Below are 11,735 nucleotides of genomic sequence, written 5' to 3'. Positions count from 1 at the left end.
AGGAAAATAAAACACATGTAAATGTATCAACTATAACACCGGTGTAACATTCAGGGGTCATAAGGTCAACTATGTGTGATGGTATGGACTTGGTGCATTACATATCTGTTCTGTTCTATGCTTATGACCAACCTCTATGATGTATGACAATGGACCATTACATCACTTTATACCAATCATACACTGTATATATCACCTGTGACTTTTCACTATATTGTATGGACTACTTGTATGTAAATATTTCATATTCTGGACTTTATTGTGTGAGAAAATCTCTCCACAATGTTTAACTGTACAACACGATTGTGGCTGAGTGCAATCTGCCCTCTGTGTTTTAAAGACTTAATGTAAACATGTTCCACACCCGTATTCATGGGTAAAAAAAGTTTCTTTTCCACTCTTACGCCTGACAGTCTGTGTTCCCGATGTCCGTGAACGTAGACCGCCCCGACACACCAGTTACCCGTCTCGAGAGACTCGGAGGATTCATGCAGCGGCCGTGAGAGAGGAGCACCGCGGTGATGATCCAGATTTCTTCCACGCGCCACAGCGACGTCAGAGGGGACGACAGCAGACGACAGGTCGCTTTGCAACCGGACCAGGGAATCGGACCGGACGGGACCGACGCTTTGAACGGAGACCAGCTCAGGACAACCGGTATGTGAGAAACACTCGAATTGAACGAGCTGGTCCTCCTGTTCATAAAATACCGTCGGAGGATCCAGACTTTTCTGCGAAAGTCCGCGTCATTCACAGACTGATCAAAGCTGTACATCACTTAAAGAATGTGACTAATGACAATTATCCTCCTTCGCTAAATAAAATAACACACAATTTAAAGACTGTCATTAAGCCAGCAGTCCCCACGAAAAAAACACAGACCAGGATTGAGGAGAACGCAAAAAATTGGGCCAGCACGACCATGATGATTCTCCGGCAACATTACACTCAGAGTGTGGAGGAGGAGATCAAATGTCTCTCTGAGTTTTCCAAACAGGATTGGGAGGGCCCATTCCAAATAGCCGCCTCCTGGGCTAGGAGGAACCTGGGCCGCCGCCTCCTACCAGACTCTCTAGAACAGGCCAGAGCTGAGATCGTAGCCAAGTGGAGTGACCTGGGACCTACCACTGCGACAGAGGAGGAGGACACCACCACGACAACTACACGGGGGCCAAGTGGTTGTGTGATGAGACTGCAGCAGGACACCATTGAACTCCTTAGCGAGGTAACGCAGCCTAATGCTATTGTCACACAAACCGCCCCGATACAGACCGGCGCTGGTCGGATGGTGACTGTTTCTGCACAGGTGCACGCCCCGCCCGCACCATGCAGAACTTCCAAAACAACAACGGCAACGATGACTGACCACGTCGCGGGGGACTGGTCGCCCTTCGGTGAGACGGAGCAGCAGCCAGAGAGGGAACCAACACCTTCCCCTCCTCTGGAGCCTTTACAACTAACGGAGCCAAATCTGGAGACTCCGAAAGACCAGAGAGTGGGCAGGCTCCTCGCCTCGCTTCAAGAGACAACATGCCAGGAACGACCACTTTCCCCCTCCACCCAAACACCGCAACCTGATCAGGTGTCACACACTGAGGTGCTGGACCTCACACAGGGGGAGTCCACCCCTATTAAGGCAAGACGCATTGGCCCTGTGAAAGGGTTTAAACCACAAACAGCTTCTCACCAGGGCCCACCTCGCAGCGGTTTAGACAGACTCAGCTCCTGTGTGCAAACTCGGCTCCAGATTCAGCCAGCAGAAGGATCACCATCTCCTCCACCATCTCTTCCTTCTTCACCGACCGTACCGGGACAGCAGGTGAGGACCCCGACCAGACATCCCAACACATACAGGAAACTGACAGACTGGCATCTACACGTCGGGGACCCCTGGCTCATCGTCGGCGATTCTAATGTTAGCAAATTGCCTCCCTTTGCAACCGACAGCCTTCAGATTGACAGTTTCCCGGGGGCTAAATGGTGGCATGCAGAGTTCATCCTACAGAAGGCCACTATTGACACTACGGTGACACATCTGATCCTGTCTTTTGGCATTAACAACAGGTCCCAGAGAGACAAAAATGTGCCTGTTCTAGAACTAAAGAGAGTCCTTAAGACAGCCCGGGAGAAATTCCCTGAGGCAGACATTTATGTGCCTGAGGTTAACTTTTCCTCTGCTCTCCCTCAGATCGAACAGGACACTTTGCTGCACATGAACACCTTTATTACAGGTTTAAAAGAGCACATCCCAGCCCTCGCCCCAGACAGCTTCTCCACAGAAGATGATGATGTTCACTGGTCGCTTGAAACTGCAGAGGCAATGCTTCAGCACTGGGAGAAGTATGTAAATGGGGAATCCCCACAAGCCTGAGACGGGAGGGGTCAAGTGATTTACATGTTGTAAATGGTGTTATGAACTTGTCCAAAAAATTCCGTCCTTCCATTGCTCAGCGGACCCTACTGAATAGAGGCCTGACTTTTATCCCCACAAAAGGCTATAACAAAAATCTAAAATTACAGTGTAAATATGACATTCAGCAGTACCATAGGAGGATCAAATTGGCTGCCTTTTATGGAGATAAAAATGAGTCTCGATCTCAGCCCTTCACTCCAAAATCATACTGGTCACCACCCAACGCTCAGCTTCCATCCCAAATTCTTAATTTGATCAAAACAGATAATGAATATTTTCAAAACCACTTTAATATAGGACGACTTAAGTCCAATTTGACAGTAGAAGAGATAAAGGCCCTAACAGAATTGAAAGGAAACAAACAAATTATCATTAAACCAGCAGACAAAGGAAGCGCAGTCGTAATTTTGGATAGAGAACAGTATTTGGAGGAAGGCTACAGACAATTGAACGACAAAAAATATTATTTGAAACTAAAAAAACCCATTTACCACGAAACAGTACCACTAGTGGAAAAGATTATTAATAATTTGAACCAAAAGAAATTTATAAACCTAAAACAAAAGAACTATTTACTGGGCTCCGCTGAGCCAAGAGGAAGACTTTTTTACATGCTGCCTAAGATCCACAAGGATCCGGCGAAATGGAGTGTCCCCTTTCAGGTGCCCCCAGGACGACCAATCGTTTCAGACTGTGATAGTGAGACGTATTATACAGCTGAATACCTGGACTATTTCCTGACTCCTTTATCCACAAAACATGCAAGCTATATCAAAGATACATATGATTTTGTGGATAAAGTGAAGCAAATAGAAGTCCCCATTGATGCTTTTCTGTTTTCCATAGACATTGACAGCCTTTACACAAACATTGACATTGGTGAAGGCATTGACTCCATTAAGAGAGTCTTTCAAAGATACCCGGATAAGAAAAGGCCAGAAAAAGAATTACTACAACTTTTAGAAATAAACCTCACAAGGAACGATTTTGAATTCAATGGTGACTTCTATTTACAAATCAAGGGGACAGCTATGGGGAAAAAGTTTGCCCCAGCATATGCAAACATCTTCATGGCAGAGTGGGAAACTGCTGCACTAGATAAATGCATAAAGAAACCACTGCATTATTATCGCTTTCTGGATGACATATGGGGTGTCTGGCAACATTCTGAGCAGGATTTTGAGATGTTTCTTAGGACTTTAAATGACCACAATGCTTCTATTAAGCTTAAATCAACCATCAGTAAGACCTCTATTGATTTTCTTGACACAACCACCTTTAAGGGCACAAATTTCATGAATGATCACAAATTGGACATAAAGGTATTCTTTAAACCTACAGACACTCATGCCCTACTATTCAAAACAAGCTTTCATCCCAGACACACATTCGCAGGAATTGTCAAATCTCAGCTGTTAAGATTCCACAGAATCTGCACACAGAAATCTGATTTTGGAACTGCTGTCAAGACGTTATTCTCTGCTCTCTCCACTAGGGGGTACAATTGGTCTTTCCTAAGGGGATGCTTCAAATCATTTTTGCTGACAAAACCAATTGATGTCTCCCCCTTACTTCCAGTGGTCATCACATATGCCCCCTGCACCTGCAAATTAGTCAGGGCTCTTAAGAACAATTTCCAGAACCTGTCTCGAGATGTCCAGACACTCCATACTCACAGAGTGATTGCTGCCTTCAGGAGGCATAAAAATCTGGGTGATCTCCTCATTAGAGCCCAAATCACACCTCTCTCTGTGCCTAGACAGAGACATCAAGGACAATTTTTCCAACATCACAGATTGGTCCGCAGCCACTCCAATGGCCAGGTTTTTCTGTCTTTGTGCAAAGGGACCCCGAGGTCCAAAAACTGTATATATTTGATTACATGCAAGAGATGTGGGATCCAGTATGTGGGAGAAACTGGTAACACACTGCTCACCAGATTCACTCAACACAGGTACAACATCACACGGAAAAAGAACACTCACACTCACCTTGTTAAGCACTTTCTATTGCATGGCTGGGATTCTATCACAGCTACAGCCATTCAAATCAACTCAGGGTGGACAACACAACAGAGGTGGAGAGCTGAGAGGATTTGGATAGCTAAACTAAATACAGTTTATCCAAATGGCCTCAACGAAAAGGGTTATAGGAGGTATTAATACAACAACGTGTATATAGTTAACATTTCATTACTTTCATGTGTGTATTTATGGACATTTTGTCACTGCTCTGGGGACCTCGCCTTTTTCAGGTCTCACAAGGGAGCATCCTGGCCTTGAAATTGGCCCTAACCCTAACCTCAGTGACCCCCAGAATAATTGACCCCCTGCCCTAAGCCTAACCATTTGCCAATCTGATTGGACACGAGTTTGAAACCCCACTGGTGGGGTCCTGGACGCCTGAGAAGGGAGCAGGTATGGTCTGTGCATTGGAGCACGGCCCCCTTTGGGGACCGTGCTCCCAACTTTGATCTCCCCTAACCGGCCTGTGCCGCCTGACCACCCTCTTGGGTTATTCTGGGACCCCTCACTGTGATGCCCTGTTACAAAAAAGGAAAATAAAACACATGTAAATGTATCAACTATAACACCGGTGTAACATTCAGGGGTCATAAGGTCAACTATGTGTGATGGTATGGACTTGGTGCATTACATATCTGTTCTGTTCTATGCTTATGACCAACCTCTATGATGTATGACAATGGACCATTACATCACTTTATACCAATCATACACTGTATATATCACCTGTGACTTTTCACTATATTGTATGGACTACTTGTATGTAAATATTTCATATTCTGGACTTTATTGTGTGAGAAAATCTCTCCACAATGTTTAACTGTACAACACGATTGTGGCTGAGTGCAATCTGCCCTCTGTGTTTTAAAGACTTAATGTAAACATGTTCCACACCCGTATTCATGGGTAAAAAAAGTTTCTTTTCCACTCTTACGCCTGACAGTCTGTGTTCCCGATGTCCGTGAACGTAGACCGCCCCGACACACCAGTTACCCGTCTCGAGAGACTCGGAGGATTCATGCAGCGGCCGTGAGAGAGGAGCACCGCGGTGATGATCCAGATTTCTTCCACGCGCCACAGCGACGTCAGAGGGGACGACAGCAGACGACAGGTCGCTTTGCAACCGGACCAGGGAATCGGACCGGACGGGACCGACGCTTTGAACGGAGACCAGCTCAGGACAACCGGTATGTGAGAAACACTCGAATTGAACGAGCTGGTCCTCCTGTTCATAAAATACCGTCGGAGGATCCAGACTTTTCTGCGAAAGTCCGCGTCATTCACAGACTGATCAAAGCTGTACATCACTTAAAGAATGTGACTAATGACAATTATCCTCCTTCGCTAAATAAAATAACACACAATTTAAAGACTGTCATTAAGCCAGCAGTCCCCACGAAAAAAACACAGACCAGGATTGAGGAGAACGCAAAAAATTGGGCCAGCACGACCATGATGATTCTCCGGCAACATTACACTCAGAGTGTGGAGGAGGAGATCAAATGTCTCTCTGAGTTTTCCAAACAGGATTGGGAGGGCCCATTCCAAATAGCCGCCTCCTGGGCTAGGAGGAACCTGGGCCGCCGCCTCCTACCAGACTCTCTAGAACAGGCCAGAGCTGAGATCGTAGCCAAGTGGAGTGACCTGGGACCTACCACTGCGACAGAGGAGGAGGACACCACCACGACAACTACACGGGGGCCAAGTGGTTGTGTGATGAGACTGCAGCAGGACACCATTGAACTCCTTAGCGAGGTAACGCAGCCTAATGCTATTGTCACACAAACCGCCCCGATACAGACCGGCGCTGGTCGGATGGTGACTGTTTCTGCACAGGTGCACGCCCCGCCCGCACCATGCAGAACTTCCAAAACAACAACGGCAACGATGACTGACCACGTCGCGGGGGACTGGTCGCCCTTCGGTGAGACGGAGCAGCAGCCAGAGAGGGAACCAACACCTTCCCCTCCTCTGGAGCCTTTACAACTAACGGAGCCAAATCTGGAGACTCCGAAAGACCAGAGAGTGGGCAGGCTCCTCGCCTCGCTTCAAGAGACAACATGCCAGGAACGACCACTTTCCCCCTCCACCCAAACACCGCAACCTGATCAGGTGTCACACACTGAGGTGCTGGACCTCACACAGGGGGAGTCCACCCCTATTAAGGCAAGACGCATTGGCCCTGTGAAAGGGTTTAAACCACAAACAGCTTCTCACCAGGGCCCACCTCGCAGCGGTTTAGACAGACTCAGCTCCTGTGTGCAAACTCGGCTCCAGATTCAGCCAGCAGAAGGATCACCATCTCCTCCACCATCTCTTCCTTCTTCACCGACCGTACCGGGACAGCAGGTGAGGACCCCGACCAGACATCCCAACACATACAGGAAACTGACAGACTGGCATCTACACGTCGGGGACCCCTGGCTCATCGTCGGCGATTCTAATGTTAGCAAATTGCCTCCCTTTGCAACCGACAGCCTTCAGATTGACAGTTTCCCGGGGGCTAAATGGTGGCATGCAGAGTTCATCCTACAGAAGGCCACTATTGACACTACGGTGACACATCTGATCCTGTCTTTTGGCATTAACAACAGGTCCCAGAGAGACAAAAATGTGCCTGTTCTAGAACTAAAGAGAGTCCTTAAGACAGCCCGGGAGAAATTCCCTGAGGCAGACATTTATGTGCCTGAGGTTAACTTTTCCTCTGCTCTCCCTCAGATCGAACAGGACACTTTGCTGCACATGAACACCTTTATTACAGGTTTAAAAGAGCACATCCCAGCCCTCGCCCCAGACAGCTTCTCCACAGAAGATGATGATGTTCACTGGTCGCTTGAAACTGCAGAGGCAATGCTTCAGCACTGGGAGAAGTATGTAAATGGGGAATCCCCACAAGCCTGAGACGGGAGGGGTCAAGTGATTTACATGTTGTAAATGGTGTTATGAACTTGTCCAAAAAATTCCGTCCTTCCATTGCTCAGCGGACCCTACTGAATAGAGGCCTGACTTTTATCCCCACAAAAGGCTATAACAAAAATCTAAAATTACAGTGTAAATATGACATTCAGCAGTACCATAGGAGGATCAAATTGGCTGCCTTTTATGGAGATAAAAATGAGTCTCGATCTCAGCCCTTCACTCCAAAATCATACTGGTCACCACCCAACGCTCAGCTTCCATCCCAAATTCTTAATTTGATCAAAACAGATAATGAATATTTTCAAAACCACTTTAATATAGGACGACTTAAGTCCAATTTGACAGTAGAAGAGATAAAGGCCCTAACAGAATTGAAAGGAAACAAACAAATTATCATTAAACCAGCAGACAAAGGAAGCGCAGTCGTAATTTTGGATAGAGAACAGTATTTGGAGGAAGGCTACAGACAATTGAACGACAAAAAATATTATTTGAAACTAAAAAAACCCATTTACCACGAAACAGTACCACTAGTGGAAAAGATTATTAATAATTTGAACCAAAAGAAATTTATAAACCTAAAACAAAAGAACTATTTACTGGGCTCCGCTGAGCCAAGAGGAAGACTTTTTTACATGCTGCCTAAGATCCACAAGGATCCGGCGAAATGGAGTGTCCCCTTTCAGGTGCCCCCAGGACGACCAATCGTTTCAGACTGTGATAGTGAGACGTATTATACAGCTGAATACCTGGACTATTTCCTGACTCCTTTATCCACAAAACATGCAAGCTATATCAAAGATACATATGATTTTGTGGATAAAGTGAAGCAAATAGAAGTCCCCATTGATGCTTTTCTGTTTTCCATAGACATTGACAGCCTTTACACAAACATTGACATTGGTGAAGGCATTGACTCCATTAAGAGAGTCTTTCAAAGATACCCGGATAAGAAAAGGCCAGAAAAAGAATTACTACAACTTTTAGAAATAAACCTCACAAGGAACGATTTTGAATTCAATGGTGACTTCTATTTACAAATCAAGGGGACAGCTATGGGGAAAAAGTTTGCCCCAGCATATGCAAACATCTTCATGGCAGAGTGGGAAACTGCTGCACTAGATAAATGCATAAAGAAACCACTGCATTATTATCGCTTTCTGGATGACATATGGGGTGTCTGGCAACATTCTGAGCAGGATTTTGAGATGTTTCTTAGGACTTTAAATGACCACAATGCTTCTATTAAGCTTAAATCAACCATCAGTAAGACCTCTATTGATTTTCTTGACACAACCACCTTTAAGGGCACAAATTTCATGAATGATCACAAATTGGACATAAAGGTATTCTTTAAACCTACAGACACTCATGCCCTACTATTCAAAACAAGCTTTCATCCCAGACACACATTCGCAGGAATTGTCAAATCTCAGCTGTTAAGATTCCACAGAATCTGCACACAGAAATCTGATTTTGGAACTGCTGTCAAGACGTTATTCTCTGCTCTCTCCACTAGGGGGTACAATTGGTCTTTCCTAAGGGGATGCTTCAAATCATTTTTGCTGACAAAACCAATTGATGTCTCCCCCTTACTTCCAGTGGTCATCACATATGCCCCCTGCACCTGCAAATTAGTCAGGGCTCTTAAGAACAATTTCCAGAACCTGTCTCGAGATGTCCAGACACTCCATACTCACAGAGTGATTGCTGCCTTCAGGAGGCATAAAAATCTGGGTGATCTCCTCATTAGAGCCCAAATCACACCTCTCTCTGTGCCTAGACAGAGACATCAAGGACAATTTTTCCAACATCACAGATTGGTCCGCAGCCACTCCAATGGCCAGGTTTTTCTGTCTTTGTGCAAAGGGACCCCGAGGTCCAAAAACTGTATATATTTGATTACATGCAAGAGATGTGGGATCCAGTATGTGGGAGAAACTGGTAACACACTGCTCACCAGATTCACTCAACACAGGTACAACATCACACGGAAAAAGAACACTCACACTCACCTTGTTAAGCACTTTCTATTGCATGGCTGGGATTCTATCACAGCTACAGCCATTCAAATCAACTCAGGGTGGACAACACAACAGAGGTGGAGAGCTGAGAGGATTTGGATAGCTAAACTAAATACAGTTTATCCAAATGGCCTCAACGAAAAGGGTTATAGGAGGTATTAATACAACAACGTGTATATAGTTAACATTTCATTACTTTCATGTGTGTATTTATGGACATTTTGTCACTGCTCTGGGGACCTCGCCTTTTTCAGGTCTCACAAGGGAGCATCCTGGCCTTGAAATTGGCCCTAACCCTAACCTCAGTGACCCCCAGAATAATTGACCCCCTGCCCTAAGCCTAACCATTTGCCAATCTGATTGGACACGAGTTTGAAACCCCACTGGTGGGGTCCTGGACGCCTGAGAAGGGAGCAGGTATGGTCTGTGCATTGGAGCACGGCCCCCTTTGGGGACCGTGCTCCCAACTTTGATCTCCCCTAACCGGCCTGTGCCGCCTGACCACCCTCTTGGGTTATTCTGGGACCCCTCACTGTGATGCCCTGTTACAAAAAAGGAAAATAAAACACATGTAAATGTATCAACTATAACACCGGTGTAACATTCAGGGGTCATAAGGTCAACTATGTGTGATGGTATGGACTTGGTGCATTACATATCTGTTCTGTTCTATGCTTATGACCAACCTCTATGATGTATGACAATGGACCATTACATCACTTTATACCAATCATACACTGTATATATCACCTGTGACTTTTCACTATATTGTATGGACTACTTGTATGTAAATATTTCATATTCTGGACTTTATTGTGTGAGAAAATCTCTCCACAATGTTTAACTGTACAACACGATTGTGGCTGAGTGCAATCTGCCCTCTGTGTTTTAAAGACTTAATGTAAACATGTTCCACACCCGTATTCATGGGTAAAAAAAGTTTCTTTTCCACTCTTACGCCTGACAGTCTGTGTTCCCGATGTCCGTGAACGTAGACCGCCCCGACACACCAGTTACCCGTCTCGAGAGACTCGGAGGATTCATGCAGCGGCCGTGAGAGAGGAGCACCGCGGTGATGATCCAGATTTCTTCCACGCGCCACAGCGACGTCAGAGGGGACGACAGCAGACGACAGGTCGCTTTGCAACCGGACCAGGGAATCGGACCGGACGGGACCGACGCTTTGAACGGAGACCAGCTCAGGACAACCGGTATGTGAGAAACACTCGAATTGAACGAGCTGGTCCTCCTGTTCATAAAATACCGTCGGAGGATCCAGACTTTTCTGCGAAAGTCCGCGTCATTCACAGACTGATCAAAGCTGTACATCACTTAAAGAATGTGACTAATGACAATTATCCTCCTTCGCTAAATAAAATAACACACAATTTAAAGACTGTCATTAAGCCAGCAGTCCCCACGAAAAAAACACAGACCAGGATTGAGGAGAACGCAAAAAATTGGGCCAGCACGACCATGATGATTCTCCGGCAACATTACACTCAGAGTGTGGAGGAGGAGATCAAATGTCTCTCTGAGTTTTCCAAACAGGATTGGGAGGGCCCATTCCAAATAGCCGCCTCCTGGGCTAGGAGGAACCTGGGCCGCCGCCTCCTACCAGACTCTCTAGAACAGGCCAGAGCTGAGATCGTAGCCAAGTGGAGTGACCTGGGACCTACCACTGCGACAGAGGAGGAGGACACCACCACGACAACTACACGGGGGCCAAGTGGTTGTGTGATGAGACTGCAGCAGGACACCATTGAACTCCTTAGCGAGGTAACGCAGCCTAATGCTATTGTCACACAAACCGCCCCGATACAGACCGGCGCTGGTCGGATGGTGACTGTTTCTGCACAGGTGCACGCCCCGCCCGCACCATGCAGAACTTCCAAAACAACAACGGCAACGATGACTGACCACGTCGCGGGGGACTGGTCGCCCTTCGGTGAGACGGAGCAGCAGCCAGAGAGGGAACCAACACCTTCCCCTCCTCTGGAGCCTTTACAACTAACGGAGCCAAATCTGGAGACTCCGAAAGACCAGAGAGTGGGCAGGCTCCTCGCCTCGCTTCAAGAGACAACATGCCAGGAACGACCACTTTCCCCCTCCACCCAAACACCGCAACCTGATCAGGTGTCACACACTGAGGTGCTGGACCTCACACAGGGGGAGTCCACCCCTATTAAGGCAAGACGCATTGGCCCTGTGAAAGGGTTTAAACCACAAACAGCTTCTCACCAGGGCCCACCTCGCAGCGGTTTAGACAGACTCAGCTCCTGTGTGCAAACTCGGCTCCAGATTCAGCCAGCAGAAGGATCACCATCTCCTCCACCATCTCTTCCTTCTTCACCG

The sequence above is a fragment of the Aulonocara sp. 'chitande type north' Nkhata Bay genome, linkage group LG23 (assembly GCF_057382095.1).
Source record: "Aulonocara sp. 'chitande type north' Nkhata Bay isolate Kocher_YH1m ecotype deep benthic linkage group LG23, A_spYH_male_GT1.1, whole genome shotgun sequence".
Classification (NCBI taxonomy): Eukaryota; Metazoa; Chordata; class Actinopteri; order Cichliformes; family Cichlidae; genus Aulonocara; species Aulonocara sp. 'chitande type north' Nkhata Bay.
The sequence above is the reverse complement of the archived record's forward strand: the minus strand, read 5'-3'. Positions refer to the sequence as shown.